General features: G+C 37.9%; 1 long non-coding RNA gene across 1 annotated transcript in view; it reads right to left on the bottom strand.

Annotated features, from left to right (window-relative positions):
* The window catches only part of LOC136290669 (uncharacterized), a 32,416-nt gene extending 9,567 nt beyond the window's left edge, over window positions 1–22,849 (bottom strand). Inside the window, exons 1-2 of the long non-coding RNA XR_010721295.1 lie at window positions 22,731–22,849; window positions 22,335–22,399 (exon numbers count right to left, since the gene is read on the bottom strand). This is a non-coding gene — a long non-coding RNA (uncharacterized lncRNA). The remainder of the gene's footprint in view (window positions 1–22,334; window positions 22,400–22,730) is intronic.
* Between the last annotated feature and the right edge of the window lie 1,685 nt (window positions 22,850–24,534).

Here is a 24,534-nt window from a genome sequence, read left to right as displayed (position 1 = left end):
CAGGAAGCAAATGTACCTTTTCAATGCGAATGTCAAAATTACTTTTCATTTTCAGCCAAGAATGTCAAACATAAGTTCTGAAAATAGATCCATTTACAATTCAGGAAGTTTTTCTTTCATATTCTCTACCACAGAAAGTATTGCTTTAGTTTGCACTTAGATTTCATCTTAAGTTTATCTGTGGGTACATCAAAAAGGTGGGTTTTTTCACATCTGCAACCCATTTGAATTGGTAATAAAAGACAGCCTAAATTTTTAAAATAGATCACAGAATCATTAAGGTTGGAAAAGATCTTCAAGATTATCAAATCCAACCTTCGACTGAATACCACCATGACCACTAAACCATTTTGCCAACTGCCACATTTACTCATTTTTTGAACACTTCCAGGGATGGGGAATCTACAACTTCCCTGAGAAGCCTGTTCCAATGCTTACCACTCTTCAGTGATCCAGGAGTTCTGTCTGACTAAAGAGGCTGAAACCAAAACTGCTAGCAGATGAGACTCCTGGCAACCATGAGAACATACTTATAAAGAATTCAACTTTTTTTGTAAACCTGTACAAGTTACTCATTTTTCCCTGGGTCATATCTAAAACAAAAAATCATAGCTGTGTTTCCCAATTCAAAGCTATTCTAGAAAGAAGAAAAGAAAAGAAAAGAAAAGAAAAGAAAAGAAAAGAAAAGAAAAGAAAAGAAAAGAAAAGAAAAGAAAAGAAAAGAAAAGAAAAGAAAAGAAAAGAAAAGAAAAGAAAAGAAAAGAAAAGAAAAGAAAAGAAAAGAAAAGAAAAGAAAAGAAAAGAAAAGAAAAGAAAAGAAAAGAAAAGGAGATTCTGAGAAATCATTTTTACAAAAAAATTTAAGAAATTGCTAATTATTTCAGTGAATATGTTGATGTGCCTGGCAGGCTGTTTCACAAAATAGGGATGCAAACACCATGACTGTGTTCCTTAAAGGTCCTTTCTTCACAGAAAAAATTATCATTAGAATACAAAGACATAACACAACCCCAAATCTACTCAGCTGATAAGTATTAGCCTCCTCTCTTGCCTTCCTGTAGAAAACAGGCAAACCTTGGCTTGCTTTGCTTCATGGCTTAGCTCAGATAGATAGCCAAAAATCTCTCTGGACTGTTCCTTCATTCTTTCAGCTACTTGGTTTAGGCAGAAACTGGATAAAATCCAAATACCATACAGGCAAACATGTCCTGGACAACTGATTTTATATTTTGACCAGTAAACAACAATTAGTGGCAAGACTAAAGCTAAACTGTCGGATCAATATAATAGGAATTCTTTTGCAGTGTATATTTATAAATACATCCATATCATAGCAAAGCAGTTACGCAATTCCTATTTCTTCAATATACTTTCACATGCTGGTGACTATTTAATGAAAATAGAATGATAAGAAGAATTATCGCCCACTGATTGCTTCTAGTTTAAGCTTGGGGAGGAGGGTGTATAAGCCTTCACTTTCACATTCTGTTCCTTCAGCTAAACATACGAGGCTTGGTCTGTAGATCTGTATCATGTTAAATATATATATAGCTTGTGAGGTGGCCATAGTACTGGGATGTGCAAATCCAGCTTTGAAGTCTACACCTCTTCCTGTTTATAAATAGAGTCCTGAATGTTAAATACTGCACTGAAGCAGATGGCACCTTACAAAAGAAGTCATTAAATAGCTTTAATTTTACTGTATCCATTATTGTACATGAAGGTAGAAAATTCTTGCACAATTATGTGGATGGATGAATGTGCAAAATATGTCTCTTCCTTGCACTTTGGACAAGTCCCTGAGGTTGCAAAATCTGTGTTTTCCTTAGCATAAAAAAGCTCCTCACTCTATCAGGAACAACATATGCCCTTTATGCCTTACACAGAGATAGCCAGGGGCACACCTGCCAGGGTTCCTGTGGCAGGCGACAGCCCCATGAGAAAGCTGTGCTCCCTTCCCCAGCTGGGCACAGGCTCTGCAGCCCCACAGTCCTGATGCAGTCCTGAGCTGCCCTGCTCTATCTGCATGGCCCAAGATTTGGACTTTACTATTAAGACTTAAACAAACCAGCAAAAGCTACTGGGACACAATCAGCAAGTGTCTGAAAAGATCCTTATGCATCAGCTGCAAACAGACTTTCAGTAGAAACATTACAAGACTGATAAAATAACTGTGTTTAATGGGGCATGGCAAAGTAAATTCTGAAGTCCAGAGACTCCTTAGTAGTGGGAGACTGGAAAGGCAAAGGGGCGGAGAGGTGGAGAGACTTCTGGAGCCACACCAGACAAAACTGCAAAAGTGACTGCAAAGTGTCTGGAACCAAACTGACAGACACGAGCTCTGGGAAGCAAACCACAGAGGGATGTTAATGGTGCTTGGTCCCCAGGGAGCTTTTGTAAATGAAAATGATGACTGCCAAGCATTGTCCAATCAAAAAAAAAGCAGAGCTCAAGAGACACGTATTTCTAGACCAGTCAGACTGGATCCCAAGAAGCTACAGTGCTGATTTACTTGTGAAGAGAGCCGGGTAAAACAATGTACTGAAATAAGAGTTTAACACCAGCTGGAACAATCTTGGGAAGTTAAATTTGTTTTCTTTCCCTGGGAGATTCCACAGTATGATTATTTCATTCTCACTTAAAGTCTATTTGATATATTTCACTTTCTCTCCTAGGAAATAACATTTTATTTATGCTGTTCCTTCCCCATATATTCAAGAATTTCCGGTTTTATGCACTCAGTTAAGCTGACAGTGGTTTCTGGCACTTTCTGTGCTGCAGGTACAATTTGTCCAGTACTCTCTGTGTTGTCCTCAGACATCACTGAGCAACACAGTAACGTTGTGATGCCTGCATGTGTCACTGGCGTGACTGACAGTCCCAACCTCCCCATAAAAGCACAAGTCTAATCCTCAATTTGATAATACATTTTGACAAAAAAATATATTTTGTTATATAATATATATTTAACAAAACAATATTTTTAACTCCAAATATATTTGGAGTAAACCATGCAAAACTTTTTTATTTTGAAGTATTCAAACTTCTTTTAGTTGCTAATTAAATGTTTGTTCCCATTAGCCTCCCCAAAGTTTCAGCAACATAATTATATCCCCATCTCTCACAGCAGAGCTCATTTGTGAAAGCCTTGCATAAAAAATGTCAGCTACATAATCAGAAAATAAAAAACATCCCATGATAATTGGGGTCACTAGCACTAACAAATATAAAAGCGCAGTGAAGGTGAGTGATTCCCAAGCAAACCATAGGTTTTTTAGTGGGACTGACTGGGTAAGCGCTACAATTAGTGAAATAAATCAGGGGAAACTGAGACTAGGTCATGAATAATTGTTTAACCAAAACAGAGCTAATTAATTATTTTAAAAGAAATGTTTGACCTGGAAAAGACTATGCAGAGAGTAATTGTTACAGAAGCTCTGTAAACTGAAAGATATTTTGGAGTTACAGTACGTGGGGGATGTGTAAAGATAGAAATGCTTCTACTTTATATGGAGGATGAGCAATGCACTAAAATTGCACAGGGATGTGCTGATAAAATTCTTAAAATCAAAGATCGTTGTTCCACCATTTTCAAAAACATTCAGCAGAGAACATAGTTCTGGAAAGCTGCATTTCAAGCATCTGAGAACAGCACTTGCTTTGAGATGCTTCATTTTCACTGAGACATTGAAAATGTTACATATACAGAGTTACTCCTAATTGTGTTGGATTATAACAATAGATGACTTTGTGCACTTTAACTGGCCATAACAATCATTAACTTGATTTGTAGCAGTTGGTGTTTTCCAAGAAATGAAGGTGATCAAGTCAGTAATGAAGGGTTTGCCATGTGTTTGCAGCTGGGATTTGCTTTATCAGAACATTCATGCTCACACCATAAGTGTTTCCCTTACTCTAATGACTCTGGCCACTCTAACAAATGAGCATTGCTTCAAATAGACTCAAGTTGGATAAAGACTTAAACTCTTCTTTGGTTTAAATTTTTTTAAAAACAAGCTTCTCACCTCAAAATTATGCTGCATTAATTAAAAGTATTACTGATCATTGGGTTAAATGCTGCAAGTAGTTTTGCCACATCTGAGCAAAGAGGTGACAACAGGACATTCTCTGCAGGGTGCAGGAGGGATTATGTTGATTACAGTCTGAGGAGGAACCAAATCTGTGTGAACCCTCTGTCACTTTAGGTACTATTTACTTAGCACTGTTCTTCTAGTTACCATAAGAAGTCATACAGACAAGTAATAATGTAGAATTCTCAGTCCAGGAGGGAAAGGTTCCCTCATAGGCAATCTGTGCTCTGATGACAATGATTTACCATGATATAAGGGTTTTATAAATCTAAAATGTAATTGCCAATCTGGAGAAAATCACCAGAAAAATGGCATGCCATTCCACATCAGAGCAGCATAGGGAACACTGGTGGTTTATTCACATGGCTACAGCATCACAGTACCTTGTTACATAGCGAGACTGAGAGATGCTCTGAAATTCTGGTGAACAAAAAGCCTTGCCAATGCTGTGCAACATGACCTTCAGCTTTGAACAGTCTTAGAGAAGTTTGCTTACAACTGTGTTTGCAATCAAACTGATTAAAGAATTGTGCTGGACCTAATCCCTTGCCTCTGGCCTTAATTACTCTATACTGTATAGTTACCAATCACAGCATTGATTTTCTCCTATGGATTTCTAATATAATGTATCTTCAGACTCTCGGTAAAGTATCAGATAGAATTCCACTCTGGTCTGTTCATTGGCATGTTGTTGAAATCAGGAAATACAAGCCTAAGCTTGAAGAAATACAATGGTGACAGAAATGCAGTAAAAAACTTGGTATACAAAAAAAGCCCCTTACATACAGCGTATATAAATTGGGCAGGAAATGAGTTATAGTCACTTGTACCCATGTAATGATTAATGGCCATGAAAAGTTGATGTGAGTACATGTATTTATCATTTTCTGGGTTCATGTTAAATCTTGAAGCTGGGGAAATGTGCACTTAATAAAGTTATCCAGAGCTGCTTTTGGAGTTTCAAGGAAGGTCAGCCATTCATTAAAATGTACAATGCTGAGGAATTAGCTTCCATATTTAAGCATATATACTTACTAAAAATTGACTTTCCAGGAAGTAATCACTTAAATATCTTCTGTATACCCTGCACCCAATATTTAGCTTGTAGCATACATTTTCATAGTCAGTTAACATTTTTCTGTACCTAAATTAAGGAGCAGGAAGCAGAAGCCCTACGAATGAATAAAATGTTTCCCTTCAGTTTTTCTACCATTGCTCATTCTAAAGCCTGCTACCTACTACTACCTACTGCCAAGTCATTGAAAAACTACTTCCATTCATTTTTAGAGTTCGCTCAGCAGCAAATGGACTTGACCTTGGAAGTGGGGAAAAATACACCATCCACTCTAGCAACATTGTTGTAGCACTAGAAAATGTATCCATTCCTAGTGGTTCACCATTGCAGGAAGGAATTCTAAAGTCCTACCTGGATTAGAAATGATGACAAAACATCTCCAGCTTATAGCACAACTTTAATTATCATGGTGTCCACAGAAAATTTGGTATTTAATCCCAATATAGGGGAGCATTTGTAATCTGAATCAGGGTTTCCTCTCACAGCTCTCAATTTATAAGGCTTCCTTTAAAACTGCAAGTATCTGACTGTTGCTTAAGGAAAGAGTGACTCTGACAGGACAGTCCCCCTAGCTCATCACAAATGCCAGTGCATAGGCGGCAAAATGAGAATTCAGGTGCTGGCATGAATAAGAGTCCCATCAGATGGTAAAAGTCAAGAAAATGCCATGGAAAACTAACAGTTTTTAACTGTTATGAGCAACTTACATTATGGGAAACCACAAAGTTCAAGAAAAAGGGACATAAAGGCTATCCCACTATTCACTCTTCGCCAGTGGCCATTAGCATTTATCTAAGGAAGAAATGTGAGGCAAACATCAATTCTTTTAAATATTCAACCACCTTCCTAACCGTATTCCTAACCACCTTCCCAAACTGAAAACTGCACCTGAAAAACTTTTAATAGACACTGACTAACCTGTCTCCCACAGAAATTCAAGTCCCTACTTTGGCATTCTTAGTTTTTTGTCTTCATAAAGCCACGGATTAACAAACTGCATGAATTAACACTGTGTTGGCCGCACAACTTCCTCCTTTTTGTTTATTTTGAAGTCACATCATAGCGTGAGTGTTGAAGAAGCCTTGTACTGTAAGAAATAGTGAGTAATCACTGCCTACATGCTTTCTCTGAACCATCTATCATTTAACAGGCCTGTGTCATACCTCCCTTAGTCACCTCTTTTTCATAATAAAGGCAACCATGCCACAACTGTTAATGAGGTCGGTTTTCCCCTTTTTTCCCATGTCACATCAATATATTTCCAACTAAAAGAAAATTTCCAAGAGAATAGAGACAATGTTTGTAAACGCAAGCCAGGCCCTACCCTGCTCCTTGCAAAAGAGGGTGATACTTCTATGCTATCTTCCAGATAAATCATAACTTGCATAACACTCCCTAGATAATCTTGTTAGTCCTTTAGCAATATGTGTCTGTCTTTTTGTCAAGGCCTAGAGAAGTCAAAGAAGATTGTATGTGATTCAGGTGTGTTCCAGGTGTGCACAATATCATTTTACAGCAGGGCAGTAATTACAGAAGAATCTGTGGTCAAGGAATTCTTGCAAAGCATCTGAGTGCACTGGCCTGTCTCGTGGTCTGCATGTGAAACAGAGCAGTCAGTCATTGTATTTGGGTGAAGGGTGACTGGTAAATTCTAACACTAAATTGATATAACTAAAGCAATAGTAGTTTATGTTTCTATACATATTTCAAGAGAGATTGTTAAACACTGCTACAAAGAGCTCCACACCCCAGAGTTGCCGAACTCCTGCTAAAGCCAGCAAGATCTACATTGCAAAACCATCATCACAGCAAGGAAAATTGTACATGAACAGTTTTAGAATCTTTGTCTTTAGGCCATTATAACCTCTCAGTAATAGGAGATCATAATTGTCATAATTTCTTAATTACTTTTTGGAACTTCACTCAGCGCCTGATTCTTAGCATCTCTGCCTCCCAGTTCTTTCTAATTTGATGTGACTTTGTCCCAAAAATGTCAGCCTTTGTATAAATAGACTAAAATCTCCCTCTCTCCTATTGGAACCAGAGTATTTCCTGGCCTCCAGGTGCACAAGGGCAAAGAGTGTGTATTCAGACTCACACCCTTTTCCCAGCCCTTTGCACCCTGACTCCCTGCAGAGCAAACCCACATGCAGTTGGCAGGCAGGAGCTGAAAGGAACTTGGTGACAGAGGCAGGACTCCAAGGTGTGCCATGGAAGCTGCCCTCCTCCAACACAGCCAGAGACAGGCAATGCTAGCAGAACAGAAAGTATGTTGTCAAATCTTAAGAGATACTGAGGTGGATTTTGCCATCACTCTCTCCAAATTGTGAAAAATTATTTTCTTTTTTTTTTTCTCAGAAGATGCACAAATATTATAAACAAGCATTGAATAGCAGTGTAACAAAAGGCATCTTCTCATTATTTTTTTTTTCCCTTGTCTTATAAAAAATGTTAAATCCTTCAGGACAATTTCTTGCAATGCTATAGACTCAGATTCCATATTCAACTGAGAAAAAGTTTTGTAAAAAATGAGATGATTCTATGCTTTGTTAACAAGTAATTTCAGAAGAAACAAAATTATGATTTATTTGTATATTCTTTTGAATTTAAGTTTAATACAGTGCATAAACCTAAGATCACTAGTAATGGCGTTTTCGTGCCTCACCAGTATTCCAGTACACTGGAATGCCTGTTGTACTTTGTAAAACCATTCTAAGATCTTGACGTGAACATTTTGTTGAAAACAATAATTAGTAAACCAAATGTTGACCTGACAGGAGTGGAACTTTGGTTCTGCAGATTAGACATATAGTGGTACATTTTCAGTCCGGCATTCTCAAAATATGAGTACTGGAAGTGTTTTACCTGGGTTTCTATTGTTTTATGTGTAAATGCTTGGTTGTGGATAGGAAGAGCTCAGCAATGAGCTCCAGGGAACAGAGCCTCACTGCATTTTTTCACAACAGGTTTACCACCTAAGTGCTTAGAAGAATGTGACACTTTTCCACAGAAAACACACAAGTGAGTTGTTGAGAGTGATGACATTGAAATTTTTATTTCAAGATTTAAACTAATTGCTTTATTTTGTCAATGTTTTCTGCTCAATCAATGCCTTGTGTCATCAGGCTGGGCATCAGAATGGACTCGATTATAGTATTGATCCATGTTCTTCTAGTGGTTTACACTGTTGATCCCGATGGGTAACTAGGGAAATAATTTTTCAGTCAAATGTGTGCTGAATCTGGTTCTGTGCCACAGAACAAATCAGGCTAAATATTTAAATATCCAGTTGGCAAATTATGAGGAAAAAATAATTGTGCCAAGGAAATCAAAATTAAAGCCTTTTGACATTGTGCACACCATTGTAAATCTTGGAATAAGGGTTGTGCCTGTGCATGGGCACTCACTGCCTCTTGTATTGATAGGGCAAGTACATTTCATTAGGTTTTTGAATTTTAGTAGGTTGTGAATACCTTACAGTTCTTTGGGATGCCTGAGACTGTATTAAAGAACTGGCAGCTTAATCAGATGTCATGTTATAGGCCTTTGCTAAGTCCATCATGAATATGTTCCCATAAAAACACTGGATCATACTGTGTAGGAGATTTCTTATATACACCTTTATGCCTAATTTAAAATTGCATTCCCATGTATTTTCATCTAAGTCAAAATGTTTCACTGTGTTTTATACGATAGGCCTGAAATCTGTAACTAGATTTTTCTTCCATGCATCTAAGAGGTACATTAGGCCAGTTTTGTACTGAAAATGTGTTTCCTCTTAATGTTACTGAAAGATTTAACCATGCTTGGTTTGAATAGTGAAGCAGAAAAACTGTGTGACTATTCTAGGGAAATTTCAACATAAATAGGCAATACACAATAGCAGTATAAGTGAGGGTATTTATAGATGGATATTGTGCTATGCAGATAGGCTGTGATGAGACAGTAATAGAACAAATTCTCAGTTCAACATATTTGATAAAGTTGTTCATACTCTCTATTTTCAATGGAAAACTTTCCATTCCCTCTTTGGAGCATTTCTTTACTGTATTTTCTTTTGTATTAGTATGTACTGATCTACATCTTCAGTTGCTTTTAAATGCACAAAAATAAGTAGTTTTATTAAATTAGAAAGTTTTTTGGGTTTTTTTTTTCCTGCATAGAGTGCCTTCTGTTTCCAAATCAGTGGTTTTTTTGTTTTGTTATGTGGTTTTTGTTGGGGTTTTTTTTGGTGTTTTTTTTTTTTTTTTTTTTGGTTTTTTTTTTTGGGTTTTTTTTTTGGGTTTTTTTTTTCTGGATGATGGAGATTTCCAAACAGAAACTTATGGGGGAAGAAAGAAACCTTTCCAGGTCTCTGCATTGATATAGCCCTGGCATTCAATTTTTTTTTAAAATATTCACTCATAGAGCTGCTCCCCTAATAACCTTTAATTTTTCTGATTGCAGCACCTCTAAGTATGAACACTGGAAACATGAGTAAAAGGTGCCCGACATACAAAGGCTGGCTTAAAAACATGCCAATTCTTGAACTTTGGAGGGGTTTTTTAATATTTGTTTTGGACCTAAAACCTTTGAGGTTTATATCTTTTTACAACCATAATGAGCAGAAACATGACTTCATTTTCATAAATAAAAAATGAGACTTCCAGTTAATTATACAGCTACACAGATGCAAAAGACTTGTAGGTGAAATGCAGGTTTTGGGAAAAGGAAATTTTAAAAAAGGGTGTGTGTTATGATGGCTGGATCATTTCTGAGGGCTGCAAAGCAGGGTAAGAGGAGAGGCAAGGAGGGGTGATAGGGGAAGAGGAAATAAGAAAGGGAAAATACACAATAGGGCATTGAAGAATAATGAATAGAAATGTATAAGACGTGTGTTTTCATATTCTGAGTTGTTGATAAATTTCAGTGATGACAAAATTATTGATGGCACCTCCAGATTTTTGGCACTACTGGCAGTGAGAGTGTTTTCCTAAATTTTTATCCTATTTTGCTAGATATTATTCTTGTTATTCAAGTGAGCAAGCCTTTTTAAAATGTAAGCTGGATAAAGGACTCATTTGGGGTTTTTTTGTGAATCTCTGTGAGAAGCAGCTGTACTTAGCTACTCGGGTATTTTGATGCCATACAGGCAAGATGGCACATCAGTTCTAGTAGTGTTAGATGATCCTTGCTAAGAAAAGTTCCATACGACAGAAATGAAACTATGAACTTTTTTTAACAACATGACACAATTCTTCAAGTTGTAGGAATAGTTCTGCGGGTTTGGGTTTTATTTTTTATTTTTTTCCCTTACTGTTTGTTCAGTCCTAGATTATTTTTACGCTAAGAAACCACAGAAGGCTATGTAGAATCTGTTGCATTCATGGTGTCTGGGTTAAAAGCCTTCATCTATAAATATCAGAGGATTATGGGTTACAGTAGGCAAGTTTCAGAGCTGCTTAAAGGTAAACAAACATTTTGCATATGTTTACTAAAATAACATAACAAACCAGACCATATCAACTTGCTTGAACTTACATCCAATTAAAATCAAACTTTAAATACGTATGTAACAATTTGGGTTATATCTCTAAGAGCACATACTTTGTACAGTGCTGGAATTGGGTTGTATTTAATTCCATGTAATTTTTAGAGCTAAACATAGAGGTTTTAGAAGAGGCTGGTTTGAAAGTACTGAAGAATGACGTTAGCCTGGTGGGCACAACACCAGCTGTACAGACAACATCTGTGGAAGAACCTGGTCAGACTAAGACTGAAAATTTGCCATCAGTCCCTCTTGCCGAGGCTGACAATAAAACACCTACATTAGCAGTGCTAATGGGTTTTATGTGTGCAGACAGTTTTCTGTGGAAGTTCACTCATTTTCTAACATCTTCTAAAAAGCCAAAACCAATTAATACATGGAGCATGCTTGTGGAATTTTGTTCCCAGTCTCCTTATCCTTACTCCCACTGTCTGCATTTTTCTCAGACTTCTTTAAAAAGAAGACTGACTGCGGAGTCCTCAGTGGTAAACCTAGCATGATTTTCCACATGGCAAGAAAGTTAGAGGAGCCCTGTTTCATAGACAAGGAATGGGATGACCTTCCATGATGGATTGAATGCAATGCCCATAAATCACCTCAAGATTTCTGCAGCAGCAGCAGTACCTGCTTTGGCTTTTCTCCACAATGACCTTTGCAGAGCCACCTTCTGCTCTGTGCAGGCAGAGGTCATCTGATGAAACGTCTCCTAAAATTACACTCAGGCTTCCTTCACAATGCAAAAGTTAAAAGCACTCAGGTTTCCTTCACAATGTAGAAGTTAAAAGCTTGTCTTTATTTACAGCAAGAGTTCACAAAGATTATGCACTAGCTCACTAATGCTCATTCAGGCACATTCACCTCACATATGCCAGAAGAAAAAATGTAAGCACACTGGTTTTGCTGCAGATGTGGAAAGGAAGAATGAGATTCATTGTTAATGAACATCTTTCTTGAAAGACATCTGGCATCAGAATGACAAATTGAACATAAAAAAGGAGGGTGGTTGCTCTTCATGCTTCCTCTGTCTGCATGTGCCTCTATCATATCATCATTTCTCTCATTTATTGAAAAATGACAGCTACATTGGCTTTGAAAAATATTTCCTCAAAGACCAGCTTTGCAAAAATCAAGAGTAAACTCATCATTTAAATCTCTTGGATGTGGTGAGAATGTTATCATATGGAAACTAGAAACCAAAATGCTTAGGGGGTGACCAATGAAAGGATGAAAGGAAATTCTAAAATCCTTAAGTCCATGGGAAATACAATTTACTTTAGTTTAGGTTATTTACAATGACATTTTCCCAGAATTTTTTCCAGTTTCTGTGATTAAGGCTGAAGAACGGTTTTTGCATCTCTCTTCCTCCCCAAAGGGCTTCATTCTAGAAATTCTCTTGCCAGTTTCACCCATTTCCTCCCTCCCTATTAGAAAGAGAAATAGAAACTTCTAAATTGCTTATATGGCCATAAGTCTCCATAATTATGATCTATATCTCCTTCTCTTTTTAATTATTTCCCACCTGATCCATTTATTTGAATTAATTTCAACTCCTGAAGATTATTCACTTTGGAAACTCAACCTGTTCTCTTGGTATTCATTTCAGCCTAATGCTCCAAACCTAGTGTTAGTCACCCTGCTGCAGGGATTAGATGTCTTATTACATCTCCATGGTATTTTTGAACTCTTATCCTTGGACCATCACCTCAGCCTAGTTTAAGTGCAGAGGAATACTGGACTTCCTATTTATACTCTAGACGCATCAGATTAATTTTGTGGCTACCTCCCAAATAACACAAGGTTAACATTTCCCAAATATTACCAAAGCTATAATGCCTCTACAGAAAACAATAGAAGCAAAGTTAAAAGTAAGATTCTGGAACTTGTTTAAAACCACACACACAAGCATAGACTCATATATCCCTTGCTGACATATGTGTGTATGCACTACAAAATGAGTAATTTCAGTGTTTTTCATTTATATGTCTTGTCTGATGTCACATGCCTCATAATTTTGCTGTGTTATACTTCACAATTTGTCTTATGTTTGTGAAGATGCCACATTGTAGGAGGTGTAAAGCAGTAACTAAGGCAAAAGGGCTCCAAAAAAAAGATGTTGGATCAACCAACAAACAAAAATAAACCAGCCAACTGAATCAAAAATCTACTTTATTCCATCTTTGTTTACTTTCCCACTGCTCCTTTCAAACCACAGGCTGTGCTCCAGCTCTGAGAATGTTTCCAAAACTCTGAATTCTCAAAGCATCAGCACGATTTGAAATGGACTGGTACGTGGGGGAAATCACACAGCCCGTCTCCAAGGCTAAATACCAGAACACAGTGGTGCACAGTATGGGCTTGTTATTCTTGGCTCTAAATGTGCCAGGTTTACCTGTTAACAGCTATTGACTTTGCATTAGCATTACTGGCCTGCAAGCGTGTGCATACGAGATGCATATGCAGGAATGAGTGTGTGACTCAAAACCTTGAGTGACGGACACTCAGCTGGGACTGAAAGGCCACCCCACATAGCCATATGATGCATCCAGCAGTATGATCCCTACATGGGAGGCACACGGAATGTTCATCTCTGGCACACCTGGCCAGCTGCCCCCTGCATGGGGGGATGAACACAGCTTCTGCATGTGTTCTTCACTGTCTGCTTTCAAGATCGACCTTTCACATTATTGCAATTCATTGCTTGATGTTGAGACCTTATCCTTGGGCACCTAATACATATTTGTCATCAGGCTTTTTAATAGGTAAAGGAAAAGATGAATCATCAGACCCTAAAACAACTGTTTCTTTAAAACATGCCCAAACTGGGTTCTTCTGTGTTGGTGGCTGGCTTGCATTTGCAAAAGCCTGCGACTCCCTCCCTCATTTCATGAGCAAAGCACACAGCACTGAGCAGCAATGGTTCAGGCTCACTGAGAGCTTTCAGGATAGATAAAAGATTTCTAACTTCCCTTTGTCAAAAAGCATCAATATGGGCAACATAAAGGGTAGATAAGAAGGAGGACCTAGTAGGAGCAGAAAGCTTGTATAACCCCTTCATTTGGCATTCCTGCTGCAGTTACAGGCTGGCTATCTCCAGTTGTGATACTGACAATTTAAGTAGGATAATGCAAATGATGCAAAAAAACTTACAGAAGAGCCATGAGAATTGTTGAGGATTACAAAATGTCCTGCATCAGTGAAGAGCTAAAACTTGGTCTATTTAGCTTAGAGTGGAAAAGGTTAAGAAGCAATTTAACCCCTCTCTGTCAGTAATAACGTGAGGAGTAAAAGGCCATTTGGATTAGTAGACATGAGTGTAACTGAAGAAAAGGGGCAGATGGACCGGTCTAGATGGGGAATAAAGTCTTTCTGCAGGTGATGATAACTAAGCACTGGAACAAATTGTGAAGGGCTGCAGTGAATTCTCCATGGTGGTAGTTTTTGAGGGAGGAGCTGAGGAGAAGTACTTTGGAGGGAAGACGAACTGGAATCTCTGCGACAGTTTATAATATTGTAATCTACAGAATGTTTGGTTTACTCCAAAGAATCAACTAGACCTTTGTAACACTCTTTGTTTAGATGCCTCCTGTTAGTCAGGTCCTGTTAACTCACAGGTTTCCTGCCTTTAGAAGGTGTTGCAACATTCAAGAAAAGGAAGCATTGCTGTAGAGTTGTCTGAAGATTTTTCATGTTATTTATTTAGGCCAATAAAGACAACATACGTGGGGTATTGATCATAGGTCACATTTTTTTTAAGTGCTTCCCAATGGCTGTATGATGCACAGAGCATTAGCATGTGTAAGTCTAGCTCATTAATTAAATAAAATCCCGAAGTTTAAGTAGTGCTTCTCCAAGCATCTCTATTTCAGTATATATCTTACATATAAGACAAGATAATTAACAAGTATCATGTCTGAACACAGACAAAAAAGACAATGCAAAAGGACAGCACACTTCTGAAGTAGAAGAGCACCTCTGTTTTTGTGTTTCAGTTCACACTTTTCATAAAGAAGAAATTTAGTTATTTCTGCAGTTATGTAGGATGGCTATCCTAGCATTCCTGCGGTTTTTGCTATGTGATGCCTTCCTAGAACTGCTTAATGACTGATAAAATTACTTTTTATATCTTTTGGTTCCATGATTATTTTATCAAGCCATTTGCTGATAGAAGGTTCTCAAAGTGAGTTTATAGTCCAATTTAGCAATGCTGTATCTGAATATATCTTCAAATCAAAATGTACTGGCAGTATTTTGGTTAGTGCTATTTTCTAAAAAATAAAACCCATTTTCTAAGGACGCTACACATCTGAAGAGTCAAGAAGCATTTCTTGTGGTCAGAAATATTTACAAGAGACAGAAGTATCTCAGCATAAGATGTGTAACTGTGAGGGAGAAAGGTTTTTCACTCAACCCCTTCTTTCTCCAAAAGTGTGAGGATACAGCAGAGGGAAGACAGTCCTCTGCAAATGATTTAATGGGCTCACAAATAGAACAGTAAAAGCATTACCTCAGAATAGCTTCTGAATGCACTTGCCATTGCTGTCCTCATTTTGACACCAAGACACTGAACATTTGAAGTCTCTTCCTTACTTAAAGCTATTTGAATTTTGTATGTGCACTGCCGTAGTAGTCTTCTTAATGAAAAGAAAACTTTTGATAAAAGACATTAAAGCCCTAAAGAAAGCAGCAGCAGTGAGCACTGGCTTCATTCTGTCACAGGAAACAGCTGGTAGTTGGCTTTTACTGAGAGCTGCCAAGGTTGATTGCCATATCTAACAGTGAGGATGCAGCAGGCAGAGACCAACAGGGCATGGGGATTTCCAACAGGATGGGGCTGAAGCTCAGCTGTATAGCAATGATCCAAACATACAAAGCAGCTCCAATCTGAGTGTTTCAGTTTGAGTTAAAAGGCAGATTAGAGCCCTGCTGGAGCCCAGTTTGAACTTCCAAAGAGTTGAAAGGCATTTTCAGTTCCTTTTCTTTTCAATAAAGATGTAGTTATTAATCTTCTCTATTACCTTACAAAATGTGTCTACTTCCACTCAAAAGGATATAGTGGAGGACCACATTACCCCTTATGGCTAGCTGATATAAAAGAATCTACTGGATACCTGCAGGTATTAGAAAGTTCTTACTTACTGGAAAGTGAGCTCTAATTAGCTCTGTGCTAGCCAGCAACTATTTAGTATGTGGAGAGGTTGTTTAAACACTTTAAACCTTTTGTCCTCAGTACACATTAGAATGTCAATGCCATTTTCAGCTAACATCTGTTTTTCTGTATTGACTGTTCCCTCATATTTCACAAAACAAAAAAGTTTTACACACTTGGATGTGCCGATTTGATCCACCTAAGCTTCTGAAAATCTACTCAAGCTTCCTGTGGAGCTCAAGATTGATTATATTTTATCACAGCAAGTCACATCCAGCTCTTTCCTTAGCCAGAAAGAAATCATTTCCAAGGAAATAAAGTGAGTAGGACACGGTCCTTCTAGCCCAGATGCCGCAATACCTGGTAGAGTAGATTCTTCACAATGAATCAGGTAGCAGAGTACTGAAGAAAAAATATTTTCAGAAGGAACATAAGGTAATTTTATACTACCTGAGCCTTGTCTTGGAGACACAGAACATAAAAGAACTCTAGCAGAACAGAACAAGTCAAATTCCTTTAAAAGGACAAATACGTCAGTAGAAAATTACCTATTGCTCTTTACTTGCTCTTTCGTTGACCAAATTTTCCACAGATGCTTCTGTCCATCTGTACACACATCTCAGTATAAACAACCTTTGAAACAGGCTCAGCTCATGAATATGAGCACACGAACCATCTCAGAAACACTGTACACTTACACTCCTTGGATTGCCATACAGGCTTCATGGAAATTTGTCCAAGGTTCAGGCACATTTGAAAACCACATGCAATTGTGTGACCATGTCAGTCCACACAAGCTCTTCTTTCTGTGCAGAACTAAACCCACACACCATATATTCATACTCAATTGCACAGATCCCAAAAACTATGCATAATAAGTTGTATAAGCACTCCTGTGCAGGAATTTCATAAAATTGCAGCATGTACTGCCATCTGTTAAGATTTACCCATGGTTTCTACTGGCAGTCAACCTTTACTTTCAGAAGTATAACTTTCTAGGCAGAAATCAGTTTCTAAGGTCAGGACTGAGTAAACTTGAACTCCCTGAACATAAAATTTTTTGATAAAGAAAAATGTACCTTAATCAGATGCTGAAAAAGAATGAAGAAAGGCTTTCAAAGTAACCAAAGTGGGTTACTTTGATTTAAAGAATAAATCATTCCATTTATATGAGGAGGTAAATGTCAGATTTTCATTTTTCTAGTAGTCTTGTCTCTGCATACAAATCAGTAGCAACTGAAATTACTAAAACTTTCATGCCCAAAATTCAACACTCTCTTCATCATTAAGCAGGACTTCTCAGACCTGGTCCAATTCTGAACCAGACAATGACGATAAAAACAAGACTCTTGCTTAATAGAATGAGAAATTTAAATTCTTAGAGGAAAAAAACCAACAATCCACACAAAAAACCAAACAGGCCTATTATCATATATTAAGAATATACACATAAAGAATTAAACAAGAAGATCATTCCCCTTCATTTTAAAAATGAGGTATACATTCTATATAACATACGCATATTGTCCACAGTCTGGGAATCAAGACAGAGTAAGCAACCAAAAATTCCCCAAGGAAGCCTAGTCAATAGAACATATGATAAAAAATTTTGGCTTCTCAAGAAGGACCTTGCTTTTTATTATTATTTCAATAATAAGCTTTCTTCTGGTACTCATTTTCATTTCTCCTCTTTGAATATATCCTCTTTTTCTCCACTGGATTTTTAAAGCATTATCTTCTTTAGCAAAGGATTTGTGATAAAAGGTAGGTGAAATATGTGTTTACTCAAAAGAGGAAAAATAGATACTCCAGTATTTTATTAGAACCATAAAATCCAAAGCAATCTTAAGAGAGCAACTTTTGACTCATTAAAAGTCAAAAGTAGAATAGGATGAAGAGAAATCCTAATTTAAATGGGTAGGTTAATTGCAAATGCTACCAACAAACTTTTCAGAGGAAGGTTAATTGAATCATTGCTTAAGATCCTCAGAGAGGTTGTATCTGCAACAAGAGATTTTGCTACCGAGATGGATCAAACAAGGGAGACAAATTCCTCTAATCTAGTTACTGTGGGGTAAACCAGAAGAAAACACAGGCAAATGTTCAGTGATCTCTGCTGAAGTCATATTTTGTCAAGGACTAAGGGGCATAATAAATTATACTCATGCTTCCTATTAAAATTGTGTAGGACTCAGTGACTATGAGAATTTTTAGAAGAATGAAACCTAAGAATCTTGAATTAATTTCAGGGCAAGTGGGAGACTTTCTGTTTATCACAGTACACTAAGAGTTTCTGGGACTTCATGGAGTACTTATAAGAGGTGAGGCTTAAGCTCCATTCTAAGAAGGAAAGGCTGTAAGCACAGCCAAAAGCACCCGAAAAAAAATTTGCATGGTGTGGTCCACAGAATTGTGTGTGATGGAATGGAGAGGATATCTGGTGTGAAGAATCGTCAATGAATATCTCTCCTAGAATTGTTCTTTGGCCTGGAGGGAGCACAAATCAGATAAGGATAGGTTTCTCATACTGAGTCTCAAAATATTTTTGGAAGCTGAATTGACTGGAGAAGGTTCTTCATGGGAAATCCCAGGTGACGAGAGCAGTGGATCTGCTCATATATGTTCTCATATAAATATCATGACTCTGATGTGGAGGAGGGGTGAATTATTCAGGCTTTAAATCCTTCTGCAGAGGCCAGGCTAAGAGGGATGATTATTCCAAAAGTAATCTGGTAGTTTTCTCGGGATGCATATGTACATTGTGACACTGGTTCAACATAATTATGAATTTCAAATTTATTTTCAAAAGTTGACTACCTCTCTTTTGCTGTTGAACTTTCTTAGTACTTTCCTGCTATTTGGATACTGTTCAAGATTTTCTCTCAAAGACAAAAGGGAGAATGAACAGTCAACTCACACTCTCCATCATCTGTCCCTGTTGTCTCTGTGCTATTATGTTTTATTTGTCTACCCACTCCTACAAAGTTCCAGGTCTTACATCTCTTAAATAAAACTGGATAGGAAAAAAGGTACAAAGGGGATGATGGGGATGACAAAGAGTTGTCTTTCTGTTTTGTTTTTTTCTGGTGGCTAGAAAGCCAGGGTAAGAATTGCTGAAAATTGTCCCAAATATTTTTTGATGGGAATGCTTCTTGTCTCTAAAAGAATTTGCTCTTTCCTCACAGAAGATGAGGCTAAGAGAGGATGTGAGCCATTAAACTGAATTATTTTTCTAGATAACAGTACCTCAACACAGAGTGTCTAAAAGAAAATATTTTTAATATATTTGCGTGTATATATGCACATATATACTGAAATGTTTTTCCTGCTATTTTTGCTTTAGCTCCACCTTAAATAACATATAATTCACAAAGATTCTTTCCCATGGAATATGGAGGCAGAAGTATGCAAAAGGAAGCAGGAGCTCAGGGTCCCCAGCAGCACACTGCCTGGAGTTTTGTTGCTGCAGAAGGGCGTGGCTCCTTCCACATCCCACAGCAACCAGCCCCACACAGCCACCACCACAGAGCCAACACTCTTGAGCCCTGCCCAGTACCCAGCCTCCCCTAAAGGCTGCCCACACATTGCCCAAACATGGCTCAAGCCCTGCACCGCACACACAGGACTGGTTTGGACCCTCATCTTCACAAAAAAAACCAAACAAAAGTTATAGAGATTCACAAGTACTGTAGCTGTATGGCACACTAGCAATAAAAGTTCTGACTGACTCAGAAACCAATTTAATCAGTAAATAGCTGCTGGGAGTTCTTTCCACAGATAAGTACTGCTATCTTTTTCATGCACATACACAGTGCAATATTCCAGCCCATTATTTCTTATTTAAATCATTTAGCTATTCCCAGCACATACCAAATCTTTTTTCCATTTTCTATCCACGAATTTCACAGCAGATTGGAGAATCAGGGCAGACGTATCTGATGCACAAATCTTTTATGTCTTCCAAAATGGCTGATCAAACTTGATGCATAACAATTTCAAACAGCAGAAGGTATCATTAAACTATACATTAGTTGTTTATAGTATGTACAGATGTTAACAATACCCAGAATTATGTACTCTGAATTGTGAGATAGTTTCTGATGAACGAACACTGAATACAGATGTGATATATTATGCCTCTAAACCCACTTATAAGGAAAGTATGGACATCTGTTTGAATAAATCTCACTTTCCTCCTGACCTTTTTTTCTAGTGCCACAGAAGTTAAGCTCGTTGGTTTTCAATTTGTCTCTCAAACATGAACTTACTTTATTAGAGACAGAAGTGAATTTAGTGTTACAGAGATTATGTTTAGCTTTGCAATTCTTGCATTAATTCATTCTCAAAACTAATCACATGGTGACACAGTTTGATTTTCTGAAGAAGCTTGATCTCCTATTAGCATGTGCAGTAACTTCATGAGTTGTTGCCTGAAGCTAAACTGTTGCCTTGGTAACAAAAAATGAAGTACACATGCCCTCTAGGCCAGAAGAACTGAAGTACTTAGTTCTGCATCCTGTGTACTTCAGTTTTGCTGTTACGTATTAACACGTACAGTCCAAATCAGATAATAACAAATGCTGATCTCCACACTTGGGCATTTGATTGTAACAGCTACATCTCAAGAGGTTGCAAACTGCTAGCTAAAACCTTAACATGAAAACCAGAATATAGACATAGAAGATGAGATCAAATACCAACATGAAATAAAAGAGCAACTTACAACCTAATGCGGTTTCTGAGTATTTGTAGCTGAAAGAAGATGAAAACACTGTTACAAACACATAGCTTCTGTACCTGCAGCGAAAGACGATGTCTGATGATGACCTCTGTTAAGAACACCAACTTGTGCTGTGCCTGGATGGTGAGGCACAGGCCCACTCTTTGTGGTCTTGATTAATGTACAGTCGTCAGAGACAGTATTGTGGTCATGTTAAAGAATATGTCTCATGTATTTACCCTAGCCCAGGATATTTCACTGTGCTATGTCACCAAAGAGCCCAACTCTGTGTAATAGTGGCGTGATTTCCTAGTGCAGGCCCTGTAAAAGTGGCATTGAAGGTGTAACTGAGTTGCAAAGAATAGAAGCACATACACATAGATTATCACAGCCATCCTGTTTATACTACTTGTGCTTCAGCTATTTTGTTCCTTTTATTTTTATTCCATTCCATTTCAGTGAATTAAATAGTTGCCTTTCTGTATGGTTAGAGCAGGGTATTCATTTATGTTCAGCTCACCTTTCCATGTTTGAACAAATACACAGTGACCCAAATATACACATTTACACAAGATTTTATAGAGATCAGATACACAATCCTGAAAGCATTCATTCAATGCGTAAGAAAGATTTTCATTTAATCTACTTTGGGAGCAGGGGAAGAGAGAGACACCATGTGCCTCTTCATACAGTGAATTGAATTGCTTTTCATTGACTCAGGTTACTCTGGGCACTGCTCATTCTAATGCAGCCTTATTAAATTCAGAGAAGGCTGCTACAGTGAAGTCTGGTGTAAATGAAACACCATACAACTGCTACACTTTGGATACCTATTTCAGATGCTGTCTTTGAAGAATGACATGTAACAGAAACAGTGTTTAACTTGCTCTAGGAATGCATCTTAAAGGAGTCTTCTGCTGTCTAATTTCAGTAAATCAAGTACATTTAAGCTAAAAAGTTCATTAATTAATTAATTAATATTTGAAGCATACACTGCACCATGACTACTGCATACTTCCTGACATCCCTATAAAACCTTGTGCTCTTGGGAAACTGATGGCTCACAGGGTTGTTAATGAGTGAGAGACCCTTAGCCTCTTGATCACTGGTCTGAATTCTGTTTAATCTGGAAGCAGCAATAACTGGCAGTGACTGATGGTGTTTACAAATTAATTTTGTAAATAGTCTTAGTTTAGATGGAAGAAGGAAAGCATCCAAATTTAAAAAATCTTTGCCTAACTTCCTTGTCCCTTACACATGAAATCATCTCTGATGTGTCTGGATCAGCATGGCACAGAAAACCACAGTCCTCTAAGAGACTGGACAGGCAAAATATCAGGGGCCATACAGCTTCATCACAGCTTGCTGAAGTGACAAAGTGACTGTGTACACAAAAGGCGCAGTACAGAACCACTGACTACAGGGAAGATTACAAACTCTCCCTTCTTCCTGAGGACACTCTTGAGTGCGGGGAAGAAAAAATCTCCTTTAGGAATGAGTAACACCAAGTTACAGGAATTGCTTTAGGGGCTCTGTAGGGTGCTTCCAGAAAATATGAAGGTGTTATTGCCTGACTACCCAATTTGCTTGTGATGAAGTTTTCCTCTAAAACATGGGGTTTGGTAGAGCTGGTTATAAAATCCCATTTTTTTCCAATTTGGTAGATACACATGCCAGATATGGCCCCAGTCATCTTTTTCCTGGGCGTATGGGACTTCCAAATGTATTAGGGAAGAAACATCCTGGAGGGGTAACAGAGGTGGGATTCCTCTTACCTGACAGGCCAGTGCAAAGGATCTGTTTCTCCTTCTCTTCCCCCTCTTTCCTTTCCATGCTGGACCTGTGTTAATTTAAAAAAAAAAACAAAAAACAAAAAACAACAAAAACAAACAAACAAACAAACAAAAAACCACAAAAACCAAAACCTAATTACATAAGAAGAACAGGCTGAATCAGACAAGGTAATACCAAATGATTCCCACTCTCCTAATACAGATCACTCTACTGTTCACCCTTCAGCCTGGTTAAAGCACTTTCCTACTGTGTTGAATGAATACATCCTTGTGACATCCAAGACAATGAGCATTATTTAATGGAACAGCAGTATCTCCAGGTAAAAAGACTGAACTTTGACTGGAAGTAAATAGACTTGTCCATCTATTGGTACCTACCTCTTCCATTCTGAAGACAGAGACTTCCTTGGGCTGCATCTGAAGTCATGCGTGGATATGCGCCATGATGTTCTCAGGTATGCTGTGATCATCCAGACTAGAGACAAGCTCAGCACAGACCAGGATTTCTATCCATTACATATGCCAAGATTTCCACCTAGTAGAAATCAAGGCACCAAGGAGTGGAAAGAATGTTGAATTTTCCCCAACATGCAGCTGGGATGTGGCTGATTGGAGTACACCAGCTACATAGACATACATATATAATCTAGTCTCCAAAAATGAACAGCAAGTAATTTTTGTGTCTTTTTCTGTTAACCTGGTAGAGTTTTAAGTACTGGGAAGGAAATTCTGACTCCGCTGGATACTATGATGAACCTTGCATTGACTTAAACAAGAAAAGCACATTAATTTGGTAACAGCATAGTTTAGCTTCTCACTCTTCTAGAAGTTTTTCCTGGTTTGTCTCTGATCTACAAGGAGGGCACAGTTAACACCACCCACAGCTCTGCAGTCCCCAGATCAAAATATTTTGCTTCTGTTTTCTGACATTATCTTACTGTAGTTAAGTCTAGCAGCTGCCTGCTCAGAGAGACAGAATAAGTGTGATAGAATGTAAAACATTGCTAAGACTTATATGACAACTTTGGTGATACATACTGGTTCTCACCTTTTCTTAATTACAGGATTAGTAGAAAGAATCATTCCTCACCTAATTTTCCTGCCCCTTCATTTGCCATATGCAACTAGTTACAAGAATCTGCTCATTAACTGTGGCCCACCATCAAGACCGATTCCACAGGGATCTGAGACTAATATTAATGACTACTTTTAATTCTTTTGATACAGGATAGAAATTGTTGAGAACAAACTCAAGAAGCTCTAAGCTGGGAAGGAATGGAAAATTATTTAAGTGTAAGATTAAAGTGCATCACAGTGAATGAATGAGAGAACCAGACACGAGTGGGGCAAAATATTGGGAGTAGCTGACATTTCAATAGGAGACGGAGTATTCCAGCCTCCTTGGTGGCCCCAGTTCCTCAGGTATGGTTTGCAAGAAACCAGAAAAAAGTCTGGTGTGTTAGGGAGGCCTCCTGATCATTATCTGCTGCCTAAAAATGGTTCTGAATTAGATATGTGCTATTGTTATGCCTGTACCAGTGGACTAAATGTCTAAACAGGGAATGAATTTCAGCACATTACCGTTTATCTTGCTGAATTGTTAGCATGCTATCTGGTTTGAATTTGGTCCATAGGAATTAGTGCTCCCCCAGACAACAACACAGCATGGCTCAGCACTAGGACAAGGTCATTGGACTGGACAGATTATGCCAGGAGAAGACCTGAGTTACATAATTAAAAGTTCTGCCAGAGCCCAGGCCATGGCTTTATGATGTTTATTAGCATAAAGGGATGCAGCCCATATGTTTGCATTGTGGCATGCCTTTGGAGGCAAACTGCATATGCAACAAATCTATCCACATCCCCTCTTCGTAAAATAAAGTTGTTGTTGTGTCTTGGAAGGAGAAACAGATATTGTACCGAAATACTGACAATATAGTTCAGACCATACAGACAGTAGTCTTACTATATATGTCTTTAGAACTGCAGAAACTAACTCTGAAGAAGCATGTTAGTTGCTGAAGCAGGGTGGATGTTTCCCCAGCCAAGAGACATTATCCCAGACCTAGAAGTCTTTTCACATTTAATGATTCCTTCTAAGCATATATTTGTAGCTTCAACAATAATGAAAGAGATGTTTCTAAAGTCTCAGCAAAAAAGACCCTATTGCTAAGGTGTGTCA

This window comes from Chamaea fasciata, unplaced genomic scaffold (assembly GCF_029207755.1).
Source record: "Chamaea fasciata isolate MVZ Bird 193981 ecotype frontalis unplaced genomic scaffold, bChaFas1.0.hap1 SCAF_6, whole genome shotgun sequence".
Taxonomy (NCBI): domain Eukaryota; kingdom Metazoa; phylum Chordata; class Aves; order Passeriformes; family Sylviidae; genus Chamaea; species Chamaea fasciata.
Note: the sequence above shows the minus strand (reverse complement) of the source record. Positions and strands in the feature narration are given on the sequence as shown.